The sequence below is a fragment of the Phyllopteryx taeniolatus genome, chromosome 14, assembly GCF_024500385.1.
Source record: "Phyllopteryx taeniolatus isolate TA_2022b chromosome 14, UOR_Ptae_1.2, whole genome shotgun sequence".
Lineage (NCBI taxonomy): Eukaryota > Metazoa > Chordata > Actinopteri > Syngnathiformes > Syngnathidae > Phyllopteryx > Phyllopteryx taeniolatus.
In genome coordinates, this window is record NC_084515.1 from 3,279,786 (window position 1) to 3,285,860 (window position 6,075).

General features: G+C 39.8%; 1 protein-coding gene across 4 annotated transcripts in view; it reads right to left on the reverse strand.

The window, feature by feature from the left end:
• Positions 1 to 5,872, reverse strand: part of LOC133489129 (sentrin-specific protease 5-like) — a 15,887-nt gene extending 10,015 nt beyond the window's left edge. For all 4 annotated transcript variants that reach the window (XM_061797903.1, XM_061797901.1, XM_061797900.1 and 1 more), the window contains exons 1-2: positions 5,724 to 5,872; positions 3,971 to 4,019 (exon numbers count right to left, since the gene is read on the reverse strand). The gene's annotated coding sequence lies outside the window, so the exon portion shown is untranslated. The remainder of the gene's footprint in view (positions 1 to 3,970; positions 4,020 to 5,723) is intronic.
• Between the last annotated feature and the right edge of the window lie 203 nt (positions 5,873 to 6,075).

The window sequence follows — 6,075 nt, forward strand, 5'->3', positions numbered from 1 at the left end:
AAGGTCAGTATTGTAGCGCATGGCCACACCAAATCATTCGCGGAGACAAGCTAGTGGGCGCAACAACGATGCGATGATTTACCCCCCAAATAATTTGAGCAAATTTATTATTTCAGAAGTGAATATCAAACTTGTAGCCCTCCACAATAATCAGTACCCAAAGGGTAGCTCTCACTTTCAAAGACATTGGTGACCGCTGGTCTCGGGCATGAAGGCTTGAGTGAAACACTTGCCGGATGTTGGGTTTTTGTGGCCGTAGTGAATGCTGACATTAACCGTTCATTTTCACAATAAAAAGGTTGTTGACCGACTAGTGCTTATTCTTGTTTCATCGTCAAATCAGACACGACAGGATCTTGGCTGTCTTTTCTCTGTTACAGGCGTGACTTTGGTAAATTTGCTATATGACAGCTGATGTCAGGATTTAGGGTGTGCGTCAGGTCGCGTTAGTGGGTGTCTTTTCAGATAAGAGGGCATAGAATTTGTGCTTTTATTATATTTAACGATAAACCTGAATATTTTGCAAATTACTGTGCTACTGGTCTCTGTTTTAGTAAAATATACCCAAACGTTTGAGGCACACCTGCTAGTTTTCTCCGCCAACCGACCACCTGCTGCTTTCAGCGAGCAGTCAGTGTTGTTAATGCGAAACACGTGATTCCCGATTAGTTGACTTCAAGCTCTAACCGTCATTGCAGGTGGTAAAGTTGAAGCGTTAATTAATCTGTTCAATACGTGTTATGTCAGCGTGTAGGGATGGGCGATATATCATTATCATATCTTTATCTAGATATGAACATTCACGATATTAATACCGAAAATTAAAATGGTATCATACCAATTGTGTGTACTTTTTACGCTTGCGCTGCATGTACAGCTCAGGCCAACCAACCACATACCCCCTTTCAAGTTTTGCGTTGATTGACAGCTAAAGTCAGCCAATGACAACCATCTGACAAAGGGCGGGACTGACACACATAAACCATACACTTGCAGTAAGAAAAGTTATTTAAAAAAAAAAAAAAAAAAAAACACAAAGATGATGAAAGTAAGCTCGGTGCAGTATCTGATTTAGTAGGAAAGAACAAGTCATCTTCAGAGATATTTTGGATTTAGAAGAGATTTACAGCAGAGCGATGTTTTGTGTAGGACGTGCTTGAAGAAAATTGCTACGACGCAAAGTAGCACAACGAACGTTTCACCATTTGAAACATCACTGCGTACTACACGAGTGTAGCGCAATGAGAATAAATGTGGCAACTTGTCTGTCATCCCAAGTGATGCCAAACAAAGTTCGATTGCCGATGCATTCAGTAGCGTTACGCCATATGAGTCGACATCTACCACGCACGAAGCATACCACATTGCAAAAGACATGATGCCTGTGTACACAGTCACAAAAGTGGGCTTTCAGAAAATGTTTCAGATGCTCGACAAACATTACAAAATACCATCCCGGTCACATTTTAATGTAGTGGCAATTCCAAAATGTTATGACGAAAGTGAAATGAATGCTGAATCCGAGCTCCATGAAATGGATTATTTTGCCACAACCACAGACTTGTGGTCGAGCCAGACAATTGAACCGTACATCCGTTTATCAGTCCATTTGATAAAATTAAAAATTGTTTACATTTATGTTTTATATTGCACATCTAATTCTCTAGATAATGCAGTGAAAGGTGACAATCTGATTAGCCATGCAACAGGTGTCTGCAAAAAGTTGGTGTGGCACTTCTCACACAGCTGGAAGAAGAGAGTGGCACTTGAGCAAACCCAAGAAGTGCCTCAAACTTCTAGTCCATGGACTCATAACTGAGTGTCAAACTAGATGGGGGGGTCTAGGCTGCTCATGATTGACAGGATTCTGGAGCAGCATAAAGCACTGTCAGAGGTCCTATTGGGTGACAGGACCACTCGGCACCTAATTCTTGGATATCAAGATCTGGATCTGCTGGAGTCAGTCAGCAAGGCACTTGGACCACTGCTTGAATTTACAGATGCTCTATCAGGGGAGAATTATGCCAGTACTGAGCCTGATTAACGCACAAATTTTGGCACCAAAGGAGGATGACACTGACATGACCAAAATAATAAAAAAGAAAATGGTGGAGTGTATGAACAGTAAATATGAAGATCGAGACACGCAAGAGCTCCTGGATGTGGCATCCTTCTTAGATCCAAGATACAAGACACAGTACATTAGTGTTAGTTAACAAAATCCCCATCATAAAAGCCAGACTGGTGTCAGAGATGAAGGCAATGGAACACAAGTTCACTGTAAAGGTTGGAATGGATTAAATGAAAATAGTTCATTCCATTTAAATGCATGATCTTACAATTTAGTAATGGTTTGAGTTTAAATCGAGCTGATCATTGTTCTTCATACAGTGATGATCATTATTATGTTATGAGACTGCTATATAATATTTCAACATAAGCCTAATAATATTTATTTATTTTTTCACTGATTTCTAGAATTCTGCTGAGTGCACAATAGTGGAAGAAGTTTCACCCCCACCCACCAAGAAGGCAAAGAAGTCTTTTGCAAGCTTCTTTAAGGATTCCAATGCCACAGTCTTAATAGATCCCATTGTTGCCATAGAAGCTGAACTAAATGCCGTCCTCCACAATTAACAATGGAAACGACCGCCTTCTGTGGTGGAGAACACACAAAAATAACTTTCCTCTACTGAGTAACATGGCAAGAAAGTACTTGTGCATGCAGGCCAGCAGCTCTCCATCAGAGAGTATTTTCAGTACATCAGGCAACATTGTAAATTGTGAGACATCCTGTCTAAAGTAAACAAACTGCTGTTCCTGGCAATGAATCTTGAGAAGCACTGTAAGGCTACGAAATGCATCAAGCCACACATGTATGTGTAAATTGGTAGAGAACAACACACACACATTGATGCAGTTAACACACACACATGCACAACAAACACCTACTTCTGTTGTAGCATAAAATTGTTATCCGTAAAGCAGAGTTGCAGTACAATGTTAGTTATTTTTTATTTATTGTTGACTTTGTTAATATATATGACGGTCAGTAAGTTGTAATTTAAAAACTGCACTTTACACATATTCTTTTGTATTTAATGCTGACTTTGTTAATGTTGATGACTGTCAGTAAGTTCTAATTAAAAAACTGCACTTTCCACATCATTTTGAAATGTATATTTTGCTTTTCCTAAAAAAAATATTTTAAAAAAATCTTAGATTTCACTGAACTCATACTAACATCGTTATCGTATCATTATCGAGATATCTGGCATGAATATCGAGATAGGAAATTTTGTCTAGATCGCCCAGCCCAATCAGTGCTATTGTCTGCGCGTCGGTGTCGGGGCATGAGCTGCGACATCAGCTCCTGTGTGAGTGTGATTGTTGCGTTTGTGTTTTGATGTCCTAAATAAAGAGCCGAAAAGTGCATCAGCCACTGTGGCTCTCCTTTTGTACATGCAAGGGCATTAGAGTAAGAAAGTATAGTGTAAAAACCCATAAAAAAATGATTTCTTCGAAATCTGTGGTCTAGTGGGGGGCACGAACGATGAACTGCAATATAGCGGATGAACATTTTATATTGGCGGTGGCGTCGGGTGGGATCCTGCTTGACACCGGCGAACTTAATTTTTGTTGTGAAAGACTATGTGACATAATCTTGCGTTTTGATTGGTTGTATACGTCTGTGGTGTTGCGACATCATTTGCTTGCGATTCAAAATTTGAAATCGCAGCCCAACTAGTTGCAAACGGTCAGCAACAAATGTTAAGTGATTACAAAGCCCCACACACTGCGCAACTTGACGCATTAATTGTTCAGTGGCGTCGAGTTGCATCGCTCGGTGTGCGGCTGGTTTAGGACTTAAGAAGAAAGCACATTTACACGCACACTGCTTCAGCTTGTGTTGACATTTGAGCTCTATTGGTCAAGTAAAAAAAGGTGAATATCAGTCATGTGTGCTCACCTCAATAATTCTGACACCTTCGCCAGTAGCTGCATGCTCTGAACATCTCCTGCAAAACATAGTCGTCATAAAATGTCCTCCAGGCTTCCACACGCTCGTCACTTCAAAATATTTTACAAAGTTCCCTAACCACACAAAAAACTGATTATTTCCTCAGGAAATCTGTGTATTTATTTATCTATCTTCTGCAAAACATAATGAATATGTCATGAATTTCCCTCCACACATGCTCATCTCAATTAACTTTATTAGCAAAGTCTCTTCTCCACAGAAAAAAGAGAGGTCATTACTTCAGCAGAATGGGTGGCCTTCTACACACCAATCGAAGGGATTAGTAATTATGTTCTGCATGCAGAAGGTTCAGGGTTGTTATTACCAATTTTACTAAATCCAGAAAAACGGCTGCCATTTTCTTTCCATTTCGGTGTGCCGGAAATCAGGTACGTGAATTTAGCAAAATTGCATTTTCTCATGGTTTCGCACAAGGTAATACTTGTTCTTTTCAGAATAGGTTGTTTGTAAATCCCTACACCACCTCATTTTTTAATTCGGTTGAGATTTTCTGTGGTTCTGACAAAAAATAAAATATTCCTCGATTTAGGCGTCAAAAATCTCACGTTCATAAGATTCGGTGATGATAGAAAACCATATGGTAGTGATTCACTATTATTCTTGTTTCCTGTGATGTTTGAAGTAATTCTGACAATTTGCTTGCTCTCAGTTTGATCATCAAAATGAGATGTTCAGATGGCTCGACCGGATGTGTTTAAACATCCATCCATCCATTTTCTGATCCATCCATCCATTTTCTGATCCACTTCTTCTCACTAGGGTCACGGGCGTGCTGGAGCCTATCCCAGCTACATCGGGCAGGAGGCGGGGTACACCCTGAACTGGTTGCCAGCCAATTGCAGGGCACATACAAACGAACACCCATTCGCACTCACATTCACACCTACGGGCAATTTAGAGTTCTCAATTAACCGACCACGCATGTATTTGGGATGTGGAGGAAACCAGAGTGCCCGGAGAAAAACCACAGCAGGCACGGGGAGAATATGCAAACTCCACACAGGCAGGGCCGGTGATTGAATCCCGGTCCTCAGAACTGTGAGACATACCCACCCTCTAACCAGTCATCCACCATGTCACCGTGTTTAAACATCACATTTTCAACTCATAAGACCAACATCCGGCCATTTTTCAACCAAAGAGTCAAGGTTTCGGTCTTAAATTTCCAAATGATTCACATTGATTTCTGGGCAGAAAAGTTTGGCAAATTTTCAACATAAAAAGTGGCATTAAATCCTTACTCTTTTAACGAATTTTTACAACACTGCTCTATCCAATTATATTATTTATAACATCATTGTATTATATATCATAGATAGCTATCAGTAGCTATCGATTTTGATATAAAGGTACTTTGAACATTATAGTAACAGTGCTACTTGGGTATAACTTGTTTTAAGATTATATGGCAAAATGTCATATATTTATGCATACTCAATACAATCGAAACCATTGAAAAGATGTCAAAGTCGAGTGACGTTGGACGAACTAATAAAACGCCTGCGAACGCTGATTATGAATATTAAAGACAGCTTTTACTGGCGAGCACTACGTACCGTCGTCGCAATAGTGTTATAGTTGTAGTGCTACTTTTAAAGATTAATTCGAGGTGACGTTTCCCCAGTTAAGAGCTTTGCTAACGTTCCATCCTACAAAACCAACAATAGCCCCTCTAACTTACCGTTACTGCCGTAGTACAGAGACAAATAAAACCACGAAACGACTGACTGCCCCAAAAAAACATCTTATTCATTTGGCATCTTGCAAGTGCAACGCCATCCACATACGCGACATGCTGACATCAGGTGTCGTATGTTGATGACGTCCATCTTGAGTGGTCCAATAGGAGTTTGACAAATAACTACTCGGTAGTAGTACATTCAATTGTGGAGTCAGAAATATTTATTATTCTTTTGTTGTGATAAGTGTATACAGTATATACAACGTGTTCTACTGCGCCAAAATATATATTTACTATTAATTATTATTATTAAAACTGTTTTTACCATTTTCTTCTCCGCTGATTCAAACCA